This window comes from Coptis chinensis, chromosome 8, assembly GCF_015680905.1.
Source record: "Coptis chinensis isolate HL-2020 chromosome 8, ASM1568090v1, whole genome shotgun sequence".
Classification (NCBI taxonomy): Eukaryota; Viridiplantae; Streptophyta; class Magnoliopsida; order Ranunculales; family Ranunculaceae; genus Coptis; species Coptis chinensis.
In genome coordinates this window covers 79,252,518-79,268,597 of record NC_141463.1, presented here as the reverse complement: position 1 = coordinate 79,268,597, position 16,080 = coordinate 79,252,518, and positions in this window count along the sequence as shown.

Sequence of the window (16,080 nt, the reverse complement as noted above, 5' to 3'; positions counted from 1 at the left end):
TATAGCTAAAGGCAGGATGAAGCAAACTGTTGATGTCTCAACTCTGCCTCTGCCGACCAAGAAAGATGATAAGCCAGCTATTAAGATCCCTCTAAGCTCGTTAGAAAGAGGAATAGAAGCATGTAAGTTCGCTCTTATTGCTCGCTTGGATTCAAAAGTGTTGAACTTAGACTCTATTAGATCGGAAGTCAGCAATGTTTGGGGCTGACAGGAACTCTAAAGCTGTCACCTTTGGGAAAAGGATATGTGGTTTTTAGACTGGATAATGAAGGAGACTTTAATAAAATCTTTTTTGGGGGACCTTGGCACCTACAAGGGCAACTGATAAGGTTTATGAGGTGGATGCCGAACTTTAACATAGAGACTCACAGACAAACCTCTGGTTTTGTTTGGATCAAGTTTCCAGAACTACCGTTTGAATACTGGGAGGTGGACATTCTAATGAGTATGGGCAGAGGTTTTGGAAGCCCTATTCGTGTTGATATGAACTCGCTGGAACACAATAATGGTTACTATGCTAGCATACTTGTGGATGTTGATCTGTCCAAAGATATACCAGATCAAATATATGTTGACGTGTCAGAAAGAGGTATAGAGTTTTGCCAAAAAGTTCAAATAGGATCTCTACCCAAGTTTTGTAGCCAGTGAAAAATTGTCGGGCATCTAGTAGCAGAGTGTAGGTAGGCATCCAACAATAATGCTCTAGCTACTATGCCCCAACAGGTAGTATCCACATCACAACATCAAGCTCGGGACAAAGGAAAGGAATCGATGACACAAGATGCTCAGGGACAAGAAAACAATGTAAGATTGTCTAAGAGCCAAAGACGAAGATTGAAGAGAAGGAATCAGGCTACAGAGTGGAGAACTATCACCTCTACAACTATCTCGGCGCAGCCACCATTGCGTAGAACAACAAACTGAAGTAAGCAAAGGGCTTAAACCTCTTCAACTAACTCGGCGAACCCATCGCCGCAGCAGACAACTCTGAAGGATGCAGGGTCGTAGCTACAAACATGGAACAACCAAGTGAAGAAGGATCAGGTCCTTATGTAATAGAGCAGACTCCTTCCATTTCTTGCCAGGGGGAGGAGGTAGTGCAAAGAGCTCCATAATCTATGGAACCAAATATCTCTCCTCACATTGTGGATGTGCCTATTGAGGCAGAACAAAATGGAAGTATTGTTGTATGGAATGCGTAGCTGCAGAATTCAGCTTTAGTTGAGGAGCAAGCTCTAGTCCTTCATGACCATGAAATAAGCATGAATGAGATATTAGAACAGGAAATGACTATGGCTTTTAACATGGAGGCTAGCAGGTTTCACGTGCTAACTGACTTTACTGAGGAGGAGGAAACATTGGATTTAGAGGAAGTGCAAGAGGAAATTCAGTTTTTTCATGACAAAGTGCTAGAGAAGGATGCTACTGAAGCTAAGCCAACTACACCATTGATGCCCAATGGGGTTGTTACACATTCGGGTAAAGTCTGTGGAGCAGCAATCAAGCAATCTAACAAAAAGTACCAAGAAGCAACATCCAAGAATCAAAGCAGTGGTAAAAAGGGATGGGGCATACCAAAGGGCTCCAAGAATAAAAATCACAGATGATTACATCAATGTGTTTTTGGAATGTCAGAGGTACTAATGACATTGAGAAAGCAAGGGAGATAAGTAAAGTACGAGTAAATAAAAAGCTTAGGTTTTTCGCTTACTTGAGACCAAAGTTAGACAAAACAAGTATGACTATATACGAAACATTTGTTGCCCTCAGTGGGAACATACAAATAATTATGGTAAAGATCCAGCAGGCAGAATTTGGATTTGCTGGGATTCTTACTTGGTAAATATTGTGAAGCTACAAGACTCCGACTAGTTTATCCACTGTCAAGTTACATTTAAGCCTACCAATGAAGTCTTTTTGCTAACAGTAGTGTATGCTAGAAATTCTAAAAGTCTCAGAGAAGCTATTTCAGGGGATATAAATGTTCTTCAAAGCTAAGTGATGCTTCCTTGGGCAGTAGTTGGTGATTTCAATAACATAACTAAAGCCGAGGAAAGGATGGGGGGAAGTCCTATGCACCTTAGAGAAGTCGAGGCCTTTGTGGAATGTTTACAAAGGTCAGGATTGTCTGATCTGAGTTTTAATGGGTTCTTTTTCACTTGGAATAACAAAGTAAAAGGTAAAGGCAGAATACAGTCCAAGATTGATCGCTGCCTAACCAACAGTTTATGGACTGATGTGTATCCGCTATCAAAGGCAGAGTTCTTACCACATGGGGTATCAAATCATTCACCAATCCTTCTCTTTTGGCATGATTATGAAAGGAAAGCTATACCTTTTAGATTCAAGGATTATTGGGTAGAATAAGAGGAATTCCAAGGCATGTTGCAAGAGGTTTGGGAGGTACAATTGTTTTCAAATCCAATGTACGTCCTCATGCAGAAACTAAAACTTTTGAAGGCCAGAGTTAAACCTTAGGCTAGAGCTCAGTTCTCAGATATTCATGGTAGAGTTGAGCAAGCTAGGGAAGTGTTGTATGATATGCAAAGGCTATTACAAGCTACACCTTGGGATTTGGTGGTAGGACAAAAGGAAAAGGAAGCTCTTCAGAAATACAGTGACTTGGCAAGAATAGAAGCGGCTGAAATCAAGAGTAAACAAGATGAGTTATGGGGCTAGAGACGGAGACAAATGCACGCCATATTTCTTCAAATCACTAGAGGGAAAAAAAAAGCTAAGAATGGCATATGGTGCATACAGAATGCAGATGGGGATACTGTAACTGGGCAGGCCAAGGTTATACAATCGTTTGTGGGATACTATACTGAGATTCTGGGGTCTGAGGCAGGGGAAATATGTGGTATGGAGTTATTCAATAGTCTTCAGGTTAAATATATCATCTCACCTGCCATGTATCTTCATCTAGACTCTGAAATTACTCCTACGGAAATTAAAGAAGCTCTTTTTGGGATGAAAGAAAATGCAGCTCCTGGGCCAGATGGTTTCACTCCGTTTTTTTCAAGAGTTGTTGGGAAACAGTTGGTGGCGATTTTACACATGCTATCCTTAATGCTTTTAAATTTTGTAGATTTCCTAGAGGTGTCAATGCTACCTTTATATGTCTCATTCCTAAAGTTAACAACCCCTCAAAGGTTGAAGACTTTAGACCTATAGCCTTGTGTAATACCATATATAAATGCATTTCTAAGGTGGTAGCGAACAGAATAAAACTAGTCATTAATGACATTGTGCAGGCTAATCAATCAGCTTTTATTCCTGGCAGATCTATATAAGACAACATTTTGCTTTCACATGAACTTCTCCGGGGGTATGATAGGAAGCATGGCACTCCTAGATGCTCAATCAAATTGGATATCAGGAAAGCGTATGATACAGTGAGCTGGGATGCTATCTTAGCTATGATCAAGATTTTCCACTTTCCTCCTTCAATGGCTAAATGGATAGAGATGTGCATTGCATCCCCTTCTTTCTCAGTCTTGATCAATGGTGCCCCAGAAGGTTATTTTGCAGGCAAGACATGTATACAGCAAGGAGATCCTTTATCACCCTATCTGTTTGTTCTAGTGATGGAAATCCTCAGCTCGGTTATTATGCAGAACATCAACAACAAAGCCATCTCTTTTCATGCAAAATGTAACAGAGTGAGATTGTCACATCTAGCATTTGCGGATGATGTCCTCTTGTTTTGTAAGGGTGATTGTGCCTCTGTGAATGCTGTTAAAGAGTGCTTAAAATTTTTCAGAGAATCTACAGGGTTGAATATCAACAAACACAAAACATCTTTATTAGCCGGAGGGTTAAATTATCAAGATGCTCTAGCTTTGGCAAATATTTTGGGGGTGGAACTTGTGAAACCTCCGGTGAGATATTTAGGCCTTCCACTCATATCTGCTAGATTGGGAATAAGGGAGTGCCAACCTTTTGTCGAGAAGATCACTAAGAAGATTGCAAACTGGAAATCAAAGTTACTTGCTCATGCAGGTAGATTGCAGTTGATCAACTCAGTTCTTATTTCTTTCTACACTTATTGGTTGAGAACCTTTATTCTCCCAGTAATTGTTCTTGAACAAGAGGAAAAGATATGTGCACAATTCCTATGGACTGGTACAACCATGAAGAAAGGCCATCACCAAGCATGTTGGAGTACAATTTGTCTCCCCAAGGATGAGGGTGACTTAGGAGTTATTAATCTACAAAGGTGGAATCTAGGAGCATATTGTGGATTAATCTTCAAAATGGTGACAAGAGAGGTTACTATTTGGGTTGATTGGACTTGGAAGCAGCATATTAAGGATTTTTTTTTTGGTCCATGAGTATACCAAAAGACTGCCCGTGGACTTGGAGAAATGTGTTAAACACTAGAGTGGTTGCAAAGAAGTTTATCAAGTATTCGATAGCAAATAGGGAAAACACTTTCCTATGGCATGAAATATGGTGTTCCCGATCTCCGTTAATCCAAGACATCGAAGCTATGGCTGCTTGGAATTTTCCCCTGAACTTTAAAGTGAGTGTTCTCATGACTGATGGAAGCTGTAATGATGAAGTACAAGGGATACAATTCCCTGCACTGAAGGGAATCATAATGACAGTGGAGATAAATCAGCACCTTGACGCGGACTTCGTAGTCTGGACACCACATCAGAGTGGACTTTTTACCTCCAGCAATGCTTATGCAGCTTTGTCTCCTGAACGAGAGAAGAAAAGATGGTGTAAAATGGTGTGGGGACGATGGGTGATGCCGCGACATTCCTTCACCACTTGGCAGTTATTTTCGAACAGTATGCCCACACAAGACAAGTTAGTCTGTAAGAAAATTATCACTCAGTCGGCATGCTGTCTTTGTTCCTCCAGTAGGGAAATTCTCTGCTCACCTATTCTTTGAGTGTCAATACTCTAAAGATTTCTTCTCAAGAGTAAAAAGACTGATGGGCATCTATACATACAATAGTAAAGCAAATAGGGAATCGGAATCTTTGTTGAGATTGTGTAAAATACCGGAAGTGGGTGAGATATGTAAGGTATTCTTTTGTGCTTCGGTCAACTTCATCTGGAAGGAGAGGAATGACCAGAAGTTTCGCCATACTACTAAACCAACGGAGGCAGTGTTTCATAAGTTGGTTCGTGACTTGATAACAAGTAAAAACGATAGTTTTACCTACGAATAAGCTACGAAACTCAAACGCAAGTAAAACTAAAACTGATTTATGCTTAATATTATCAAAGTTTTCTACTCTCAATGCTATTTCAATATAGTTGGAATAGAAAGTTCGTTCCACTCCTAGTTCTTTAGAATTCATGTTAACTAAGATTATCAGTTCTATCAAAGTCAATGAGAGTACGGATTATATAATTATGCTAACAACGATGGAAATGACATAATCGAAATATTCTAAATAATAAGATGGCAATTAAAATACTAAGGTTCGAATCTAGATAAAGAATTAGGGGAATTTGATTCTACCTTAACTCGACTTAATTTACTAATGAAGAATTGTCGTAATCCGAATTGCAATGCTTTCGCATAACAATTGGGTCTTTCTAATCCCTAATTGTTCATGGTAATCTCTACCAACTAACAACTAGCATGTGAAGTAATCAAACATATTCTCATGGTGAACTAATTACTTTCTAGAATGGAATAGAATATTACGATCTATTCTACGCTAATCAAAATCAAGTTTCATCAAGGCTTCCTCAAACCCCTTTAATAGAGGTTTTAGCCTTGAATCATTGCACTATCATTTCTAACACAAAAACACATAGAACAACCCATTATTGAATAAATGATTAAACTCATAAATCTAATTGAACAATAATAATAATGATTCCAAATGAATTAAAACAAGATTTAAACTTAATCTAGAACTAAGATGATGATTAACTAATTATCAAATTAAGACAACCTAATTATGAAATTAAGACAACTAAAACTAAATAAGGATTAAACCAATAAACTAAATTGAAATGAAAACTAATAATTTCTTATAAAACTAAATCTAATTCTAAATAATATTCATTCTTTTCTCTAACTAATTTATTGGAATGTAAAACTAATTATATATAGTAAAAACTAGATCTAAAAACAAGTTATTGGATAATTGCTAAGTTAAAAAAAACTAGATGCTTAAGGGCTAAGTTTTAAGTCTTCAAATGGAGGAGACTAGATCCACTTTTTCGTGCATGGGCTGAGGAGTAATGTTTTGGGCCGGAAAATCGAGCCAAAAACCTAATTTCTTCAGTCCACAGGGGCCTTTTTAGCTGGAAATGATTTCAATAGCCTCTTCATCTAGTTTTGCTACTCTTATTGGGTCAAGGCTTGGTCCATTAGAAATCTCTTTCCGAATCGGTCGTTTTAACATAATGTAGGCCCAATTTTGAGGTCTGAGTCCAAAGATATGGCCTTCGGAAGTTCAGCTGACTTTTGTGCACTATTTCTGCCCGCGTTGACTTTGACTTTTTAGCTTTGACCGGGATTTAAAAAGGTTTTTTCTCCTTGAATCTTGGCTTTATATTATAGAACTTCTTACAACCAACCTTTGCTTTTTTATCCGCAAAAGGGACGCATTTATGCACATATTCGACTCCAATGCCTAAAATACACAAGAACACGATAATATTACTAACTCTTACTTATTAATCACATAATTGGTCAAAAGCGATATTGTTAAAGGGGTTAAAACAACTGTTTTGGGCTCTTATCAAACCACCCCCAAATAGCATTTTGCTTGTCCTCAAGCAAATATGAGAAATTAGAAAAAGTGACCAAAAATGGAGTTCTAACTAATCTCGTTTCGCCGAGTGCGATTACATTGACCATATGCAACAAGGCCTTAAACCACTAGAAATTCCCTAGTAGACGAGTTATAACCTCGTGAGAGTTTTTCAATGAAGGTACTCACAAACTTCATCTATACTACAACGACTAAGAAATATAACTATTGTTTCCTTATTTATTGTCTCAATTATCTATACATCTCACTAGCAATGAATACAGAATAATCAAGTCGAAACCTAAGCTAATATATGCATAATAATCAATCATCTATGAATAAACATATATACAATGAGTAATACTATGAAATGCACTAACAAAGTCGGGCCAAACTTTGGAATATCGTCCCCAAGTAGGTCCTCACATAAATGTCAAGACAAAAACACTCGATTTTTCTCGCTCAAGTTTTCATTTACTCTGTGTGCAAGCACACTTTTACCTTACACTCTCAATGACACACAAGGAAGCCAAAGTCGATCAAACACATCTGCCACTTACTATCACACTAACATATTCCTAATTGAGCTAGAGGTCTTACTTAGGTGTTGCAGAGATTAGGTGATGGTTTAAGAATGAAGGAAATAGATATTAAAAAAGAACCAGTCTGAGATAATAGAGTCTTCATATTATGTAACTAGAGAAAACCTTGTTATTTACTTTTGCTTCTACACTTTGTTTCCATCCTTAGCCATTTTTTCTTTTTCTTTGGCTTTTGACTCCTTTGATTCTATTTTTGGAGTTATATTTATTTATTTATTATTATTTTTTTAGATGGAAACTCTCTTTTCTTATTTGAAGCGACTAACAAATTCTTGATTTCAAAGGTCTTTCCCTTTTATATTCTTCATCTCTATTCTCAGACTCATTCAAAGAGTGGGTAGGCTGATTTTTATTTTGTTTTGTAAAAGGGTAAAGGATTTGAAGTTAATGAAAGGGTTTAGGTTTGAATTCATAAGTTTTTATCAGAGGGGCGACTAGCGGAAAATAATTCATAAGTTTGAATTTTTGGCTATATCGATCCAAAGAGGGCCTAAATTCTCGCTTAGGATATGGTATAGTGATCAAGCAAGTAGACGTGTGATTTCTCTATCCGGAATTTACTTATCCTTTGTGTCATTCTCAAATGTTTCACTCATATAAGGCTTTATGCTATATTCTCAGAGGATTTGTAGAATAAAGTACTCTAGCCTAGATTTCAGAAACTTACTGCCAATACAACATAGATACTCATGCAATATGTTTATAGAAAGATGCAAAAATTATTACCTACATATTAACCTAAGTTTCTAAAAACTATTCTAATGCAAAAGCTAATGTGAAACTTCTAGATTATTAAGAGCATAGAGAAAGAAACAAAACCAATATTCCTAAGTGTATAACATAATCTTTTTATTTATTTTTTTGAATTTTTGAAATTTTTAATAGAAAACAAGTGCATATTATACATATCTATATCCTAACAGATGCCTTAAATTACATGTGTTTCTATGCCACCCCCAAACAAAAAACATGTTTTGTCCTCAAAGTATTGAAATAAAAAGGGTAGAAAAATATCATGGAAACGCGTGAAATTTTGTAACATCTGCAAAACAAAGTTAAAACATACTAATATAGAAAAATAAAAATAGACGCAACTCTATATGAGTTCCACCCGTTATGGGGTTAACAAGAATCAAATTTCTGAGTTCCACCCGTTATGGGACATAAGCAAACATTAACTGAAACTAAAAAGTTACCTTATCTCCAGCGTTTAAACGTCATCCTCATCCTCTTCATAGGACCAAGGCTCTTTTGCGTCCTGCCACGCTATGATAACTTGCCAAGCCCTTTCCCATGTATCATCAACCCGTGCTAACCTATCAAGTGTTACTCGGTCTGATAGGGTGTAAGGAGCAACCAAATGAGGTTGCACCTGCCATCCCGACCAAGTCATAACTCAAAATGAACGAACCACGCAATTGGTGGGTCTCATGGTTTCAACCCTAACCCAATCCGTGAACTGGGTACAGAATACAGGTAAACAACCGCGCATGATGCGGCAAACCAAAACAGGCATAAGAAGATACTTATGCCTCATGCTATGGGCTCTCTTTAAACTAGCCACTAAAACTCTGGGAATGTTATATAGGCGACGTCCCTCAGCTAAAGCAAGGAAAACGTCACTAGCGGTACTATTTGTAGAAGTGAACTGCTATTCCCCTAAAATATTCATCAGGATGAATAACATAGTGGTGCCTACATTCAGGGACAGGCTACCAAAGGCTATGTTATATCCCCCCTGGTCCATTACACGAGACTTACTGAATTCTAGTGTGTATAGGACAGACTTACTCATGGAAATACGCATAGTCATAGAGGTATGCATTATCGGTCATATATCTCCACGTGTGTATAGGATCAGGCAAAGGCAATCCCGAAACCAATGCTACCAAAGACTTACTGAATTCTAGTGGCGTGTCATCAACTACAATGGAGAATTTCTATTCTCCATCTTGGTTACAATAGAAATTAACATGATTGTAGAAATATGCAGTAAGCTGAGGTGAATACGAGTCGTCGTCACTTACCAGTAGATGTCGCCATCCTAACTACAAGATCCTGTCGCGGAACCAACCTCCATAGGTCTTGCTTCCCAACAAGTCTTCGAAAGACTGCTCAAGTATGACTGTAAGAGATGTCATCACAAAACTACTCTTTAGAAGAGCTGCAAACGACCCTGGAACAACCTACAAAAAATCAGAATTTTTCGCGGGTTACGAAGGTCGTCGGCGGGAGCGCCGAAATAGCCTTTGGTAGGTGCTGGTCGCTTCAGGGCTAAATCGAAGTTACAGCGCTTTTAGTGCTAGGCTACGTAATTGGTCTTGGTAGGGGTGGTCAAGGTCCGTGTGTGAAGAATAGGGTGCAGTGAAAAATAAAAGGAAAAATTGGAGTTTGAAGGTGAGAGATGAAAGTGAGATGTGTGGGTTTTGAGAGTAGAATGAAGGAAGTTTATATAGGGTTTTAGTTTCTAAAACGAATTAACAAGTTGCCAAAAAAATTTGAGGCATATGCCTGAAACAAAATATTTCCAAAACCTAAAACGGAAACAACCCATATTCCTTATTCCAAAACAAACCTAATATCTTTTAGATTGAATTTAGAATAGTGATAATAGAATAAAATGAATAGTCTACTCACGAAATGAACGATGAAATCAAAACGTAAGTAAACTAAAACTATCTTAAGTGCCTATATTATCAAAGATTCTACTCTCAAGTCTATGAGATATAGTGGAGTAGAGTGATTCGTTCCACTCTTAGTCCTTCCGCATGCTATGTTCTCAAGTGTAAGTACTCTAAACTTAAAGTCTAATGAGAGATTTACGAAAAAGGCAACTAGACTACGATGCAACTACCCACGAAATGCAACTAGTTGACGATGGGAATAACTAAGGGAATGCTACGTTGATTCTATGACAAGGAGTTGGAGGGGGATTGATTCAACCTTAACTCGACTTAATCCTATTAATCCACTTTAATCGTCAGAACCGAATTGAATCGGCTTCGCTAACAATTGGTTCTTCCTAATCCCTAATTACACATGGCATTCATACCAATTCATAACTAGCATGTGAACGATTAAACCCATTCTCATGGTGAACTAATCGTTTCTAGAGTGGAAAGGAAATTACGATGATTCTACAATATTCGGAATCAAGCTTTCATCAAGGCTTCTCAACCCCCTCTAATGGAGGTTTAGCCGAGAATCATTACGCAATCATTTCCGATTACATTTAAACTAAACATGATATAAATAATTGAAATTTACTTAATTAAACAATAATGAAATCTAATTTAATGACTCAAATGAAATAAGGACAGGAATTGAAATTAGATCTAGAAATGGAAATGACAAAAATCGAAATTGATAAAATACTACTTTATTGATCTAATCAAAATGAAGAACAAGATTCAAAGGTTTAATCTAATACAATAATTGAAATGGAACTAAACTTAATTAATCTACATGAAAAACTAGATCTAGAATCTATTTTAATGGCTACTTTCTATTCTAAGCTACCTTTATTTTCTAACCTAAAAATCTACCCTTAACAAAGAGCTAAGCTTTTGTTTTTATACATTCAGATCCAAAAATCGTGCATGGGCTTGGAGCCATGTTTTGGGCCAGAGAATCGCCTAAAACCCAATTCTTTTCAAATTCAAAAGGCCTCTTCACCGCAGTTGGCTTCAACAGACTTTCCGTCCACTTCTGCTCCTCTGATTGGGTCAAGGCTTAGACCATTGGAAATCTCTTCCGAGCCGGTCGTTTTGACATAAGGTAGGCCCCATTCTGAGGTCTGAGTCCAAAGATATGTTCTTGGAAGTTCTAATCGACTTTGTGTGTCAAGTTTACGCCAAGGCCGACTTTTCAGCTTTTGGACGGGCTTTTAGAAAGGCTTTTTGTCTTCGAAAACTGGCCTTTAATCACGGAATTCCTTAGTAACCGACCTTTGCTTCTTTATCTCGCTAAAGTGGCACATTTCTGCACATAATGGACTTTGAAGCCTGAAATGCATAAAAACACGTAATCAGTGTTAACTCTTAATTATTACTCACATAATTGGTCTAAAAGTATGACTGTTAAAGGGTTAAAACTACAGTTTTGGGCTCTTATCAAATAGCAACTTTCTAACTAATTGAAATTTCATCCTACCACAATATCTAATCATAGTCATGCCAATCTCGGCAACATTACCAACAATTATCGCAAGATTACTTCTAAAATGGTGGATCATATAAAAACAATGCTAAAATAACAATAAAAAACAATGCTAAAATAACAAGATTACTTCATCGCAAGACTACTCAATTCAACAACTTAACATCCAAGCTAATAAAAACAATAAAAAATAACATCAAAACAACAAATTTTTCTAAACAGCTAGCCACAACATGAAGATGGACCCTGAGATGAAGATGGGGCCTGTGGATGAAGATGGGCCCGAGCTATCCGATCCTTGGCGACGACGCCATGCCTCACAGACTCCCCTCGAGGAAGAACCTCCCATGGGTGGCATCGTTCTAGAATCTCTACTTGGAACCGGCGTTGGCCTCCATAAATGCCTTCATCTACGCCAATGCACATCCCCGACGTTGACAAGAGTCTCCATGTTATAATCGGTGTATGGTAGTTTGACGAAGTTTGGGAGATCTTCACAAATAGTATTAAGAGAACATATGCCTCGATGCAAAGATCGACATGCGTTCCAAATCAGAAGTACAACTCTCCAAAGCATTGGCATCCAAACATGTCATCTCCTCATCATCCGACTCAACCTTTTCCACAACCCTCTCCGGGCAACCTCCAAGTCTTCGATATATCATGTAAATACTTTGCATTTGAATGCGAAGTTCAAGATAATCCGATCAGATTTCGAGTAGCTCTCAAACTCATCATGATCTTTCTTATCAAAATAGGAAGAGGTGTAATACTCTTCCCAACTCCTCTAATCATATTTATCAAAAACTTCGAGGATACATAATTCATACTTCCTCTCCTAGAGTATCTATAGAACGTGACGACAATTCAGACTGATGTGACTGACTTTCTCTTTTCCAATGACATTCCTACCAATCCATTGAGCTACAGCCGGCTGGTTGGTTCGCAGAGACGACTGCCGAATACAATGTGAACTCGCATTGTAGTTTTCCTCTAAAACCGTCTTTTTCATCAAAGGCTCGATCCCAACAATTTGGGATTCCTGCAATGTGGCTACTAGATTGCGTTCTTCCTCCATGCCGAAAATATGAGCCAACAAATTTCTATCCACTTCTCTCTTTAATTTATTCACCTTCACAAAAAATTTATTACCATCCAACTCCCTCGCCTTATAGAATTGTTGGACCAAATCGTCGCGGATAAAAGTCGTTTGGTCGAATACCACAAATCGCCCAATCCCTATGAATCATCTCGTCACTGTGAAAAGTGGTTGACAATAAAAGTTTGTTCCGGCAAAATTCTTCGTCTTTGAGTCATTGAAGTTTGGAGTCGATTTGTGGCTTGAGTGCAATGTGGGGAATGCGTTTGAATCAAACTAACTCAAAAATTGGGAGTGGGCGCGGTGGTGGTTCAATTTTTTTTGGATTTTTGTTATGTTTTGGTGGTGCAAACTGTTGGAATTGGTGGTGGAGATGTTGTGGAGAAATTTTGGAGTAGGGGAATCCTAATTGGAGTGGTGGGTTTTGGTTTTGGTTTTGGGGGGGTTTTTTTTTTTTTTTTTAGGGTTTAAAATCGTTAATGGCGGAATTGGAATAGAAATCGCAAACTGATTTTGGTTTGAGGAGGGAGACGCACGTGCGCGACACATGGTGTGAGATTTGGGCCCAAGCCCAATTCGATTTTTCAAAATTTCCATTTTGCCCTTATGTATAAAAATTTAAAATTGAAATTGCCGATTAGTTATTTGTCCGATTTTTAATGAGATATGAAAATGATCGGGAGAGAATTTCTAATCCAATGATACATAAAACACTCTATTCTAACCGTGGTTGACATATAAAAAGTGGAAAATGCCTCAGATCGCGGTATATGACGACTTCGAGTATGATATACCGTCGCTGAAAATCCTAAAAATCGTTGGCAAAAGGCCAACTGGCGTTGCAAAGGCATTTTGCAAAAGTGGGTCACAAAAGCTAAATTGCGACAAAATATATGGCGTTGCAAAGCTTCCAGTCTTTTATGACGCCATGGGTCGTTGTTAATACTTTTTCCTCATTGCTATTTCTATTTTTGAAACTAAACTAATTTTGAATTATTTGCCACGCATAGCATTGCAAAAATCTCCTTGTAACGACACTCAATGGCATTGCAAAAAGGTCACCTGTAACTGCACTTTGTGGCATTGCAAAAACCAAAGCCTTTAGCAGCAATATTGTCTGTCACAAAAGGCTTAAACAATTACCAACACCCAGAACGCGGCAAATAGGCTGTTTTTATTGTACCTCAAAATGCTCTACTTCTACATTTTACGTATTATATTATATATATTTTGAATCCTTTCAATTTATAAAATCATGCCCAATGCAATTTATGAAAATAACAATAACAACCTCATATCAATTGACAAATCATAACAAAATATATTTTATTAACTAACATCAATAATTACAAAAGTATTTGAATCATCCACACCATTGGTGTTTGCCAAAACATTGAATCGCACAAGTTCTTCAAAACTAGATTTTAGGGAAATTCCCAAATGTCGTATTCCGCCAATTGCTGATTTGAACAACATCCACCCAAGTTTTCTTCAATAACCTACCGGCAACCAATGCCAATCTGGTACAACAACAAATTAAGAAAAAGACACATAAGTAAACTTGTCTGATACATTACTAAAGCTAAAATGAATTGATGTAAGTAATGCACGATAACATTGTTACATCTAATAAAAAAAAATGTGGATATTAGCATTACAATTCAAATTGTTTTCCACAACAAATGCTTCACATCAAACTCTCTACTGATCTCCGGAGTAGTAATCAACTAATCATACCATGATTCACTTGCTAAACACTACTAGAGTGCTTGAAAAATGACCTAATTAAAGACCTAAAACAAAGAATTTATATAGAAATAATTGGGATAAAATTAATGAACTTATTTTAATTTGCCATGGATATAAAAGCATAACACTAAAATGTCAAAAAGAAAGTAAGATGGCAGCGGCGCCATTTGATAATAAAATAAAATGAATAGTCTACTCACGAAATGAACGATGAAATCAAAACGTAAGTAAACTAAAACTATCTTAAGTGCCTATATTATCAAAGATTCTACTCTCAAGTCTATGAGATATAGTGGAGTAGAGTGATTCGTTCCACTCTTAGTCCTTCCGCATGCTATGTTCTCAAGTGTAAGTACTCTAAACTTAAAGTCTAATGAGAGATTTATTGAAAAAAGGCAACTAGACTACGATGCAACTACCCACGAAATGCAACTAGTCGACGATGGGAATAACTAAGGGAATGCTACGTTGATTCTATGACAAGGAGTTGGAGGGGGATTGATTCCACCTTAACTCGACTTAATCCTATTAACGATTTAATCGTCAGAACTGAATTGAATCGCTTTTAACAAATTGGTTCTTCCTAATCCCTAATTACACATGACATTCCTACCAATTCATAACTAGCATGTGAACGATTAAACTCATTCTCATGGTGAACTAATCGTTTCTAGAGTGGAAAAGAAATTACGACGATTCTACGATATTCGGAATCAAGCTTTCATCAAGGCTTCTCAACCCCCTCTAATGGAGGTTTAGCCGAGAATCATTACGCAATCATTTTCGATTACATTTAAACTAAACATGATATAAAGAATTAAAATTTACTTAATTAAACAATAATGAAATCTAATTTAATGACTCAAATGAAATAAGGACAGGAATTGAAATTAGATCTAGAAATGGAAATGACAAAAATCGAAATTGATAAAATACTACTTTATTTATCTAATCAAAATGAAGAACAAGATTCAAAGGTTTAATCTAATACAATAATTGAAATGGAACTAAACTTAATTAATCTACATGAAAAACTAGATCTAGAAGCTATTTTAATGGCTACTTTCTATTCTAAGCTACCTTTATTTTCTAACCTAAAAATCTACTATTCTTTACTAAAAAATCTACCCTTAACAAAGAGCTAAGCTTTTGTTTTTATACATTCAGATCCAAAAATCGTGCATGGGCTTAGAGCCATGTTTTGGGCCAGAGAATCAGGCCCAAAACCCAATTCTTTCAGTCCAAAAAGGCCTCTTCAGCTGCAGTTGGCTTCAACAGACTTTCCGTCTACTTCTGCTCCTCTGATTGGGTCAAGGCTTAGACCATTGGAAAGCTCTTTCCGAGCCGGTCGTTTTGACATAAGGTAGGCCCCATTCTGAGGTCTGAGTCCAAAGATATGTTCTTCGGAAGTTCTCACGACTTTGTGTCTTCAAGCTTTCGCCCGCGTCGACTTTTCAGCTTTTGACCGGACTTTTAGAAAGGCTTTGTCTTCTCGAAACTTGGCCTTTAATCACGGAATTCCTTAGTAACCGACCTTTGCTCCTTTATCTCGCTAAAATGGCACATTTCTGCACATAATGGACTTTGAAGCCTGAAATGCATAAAAACACGTAATCAGTGTTAACTCTTAATTATTACTCACATAATTGGTCTAAAAGTATGACTGTTAAAGGATTAAAACTACAGTTTTGGGCTCTTATCAAACCACCCCCAAACAGCATTTTGCTTGTCCTCAAGCAAA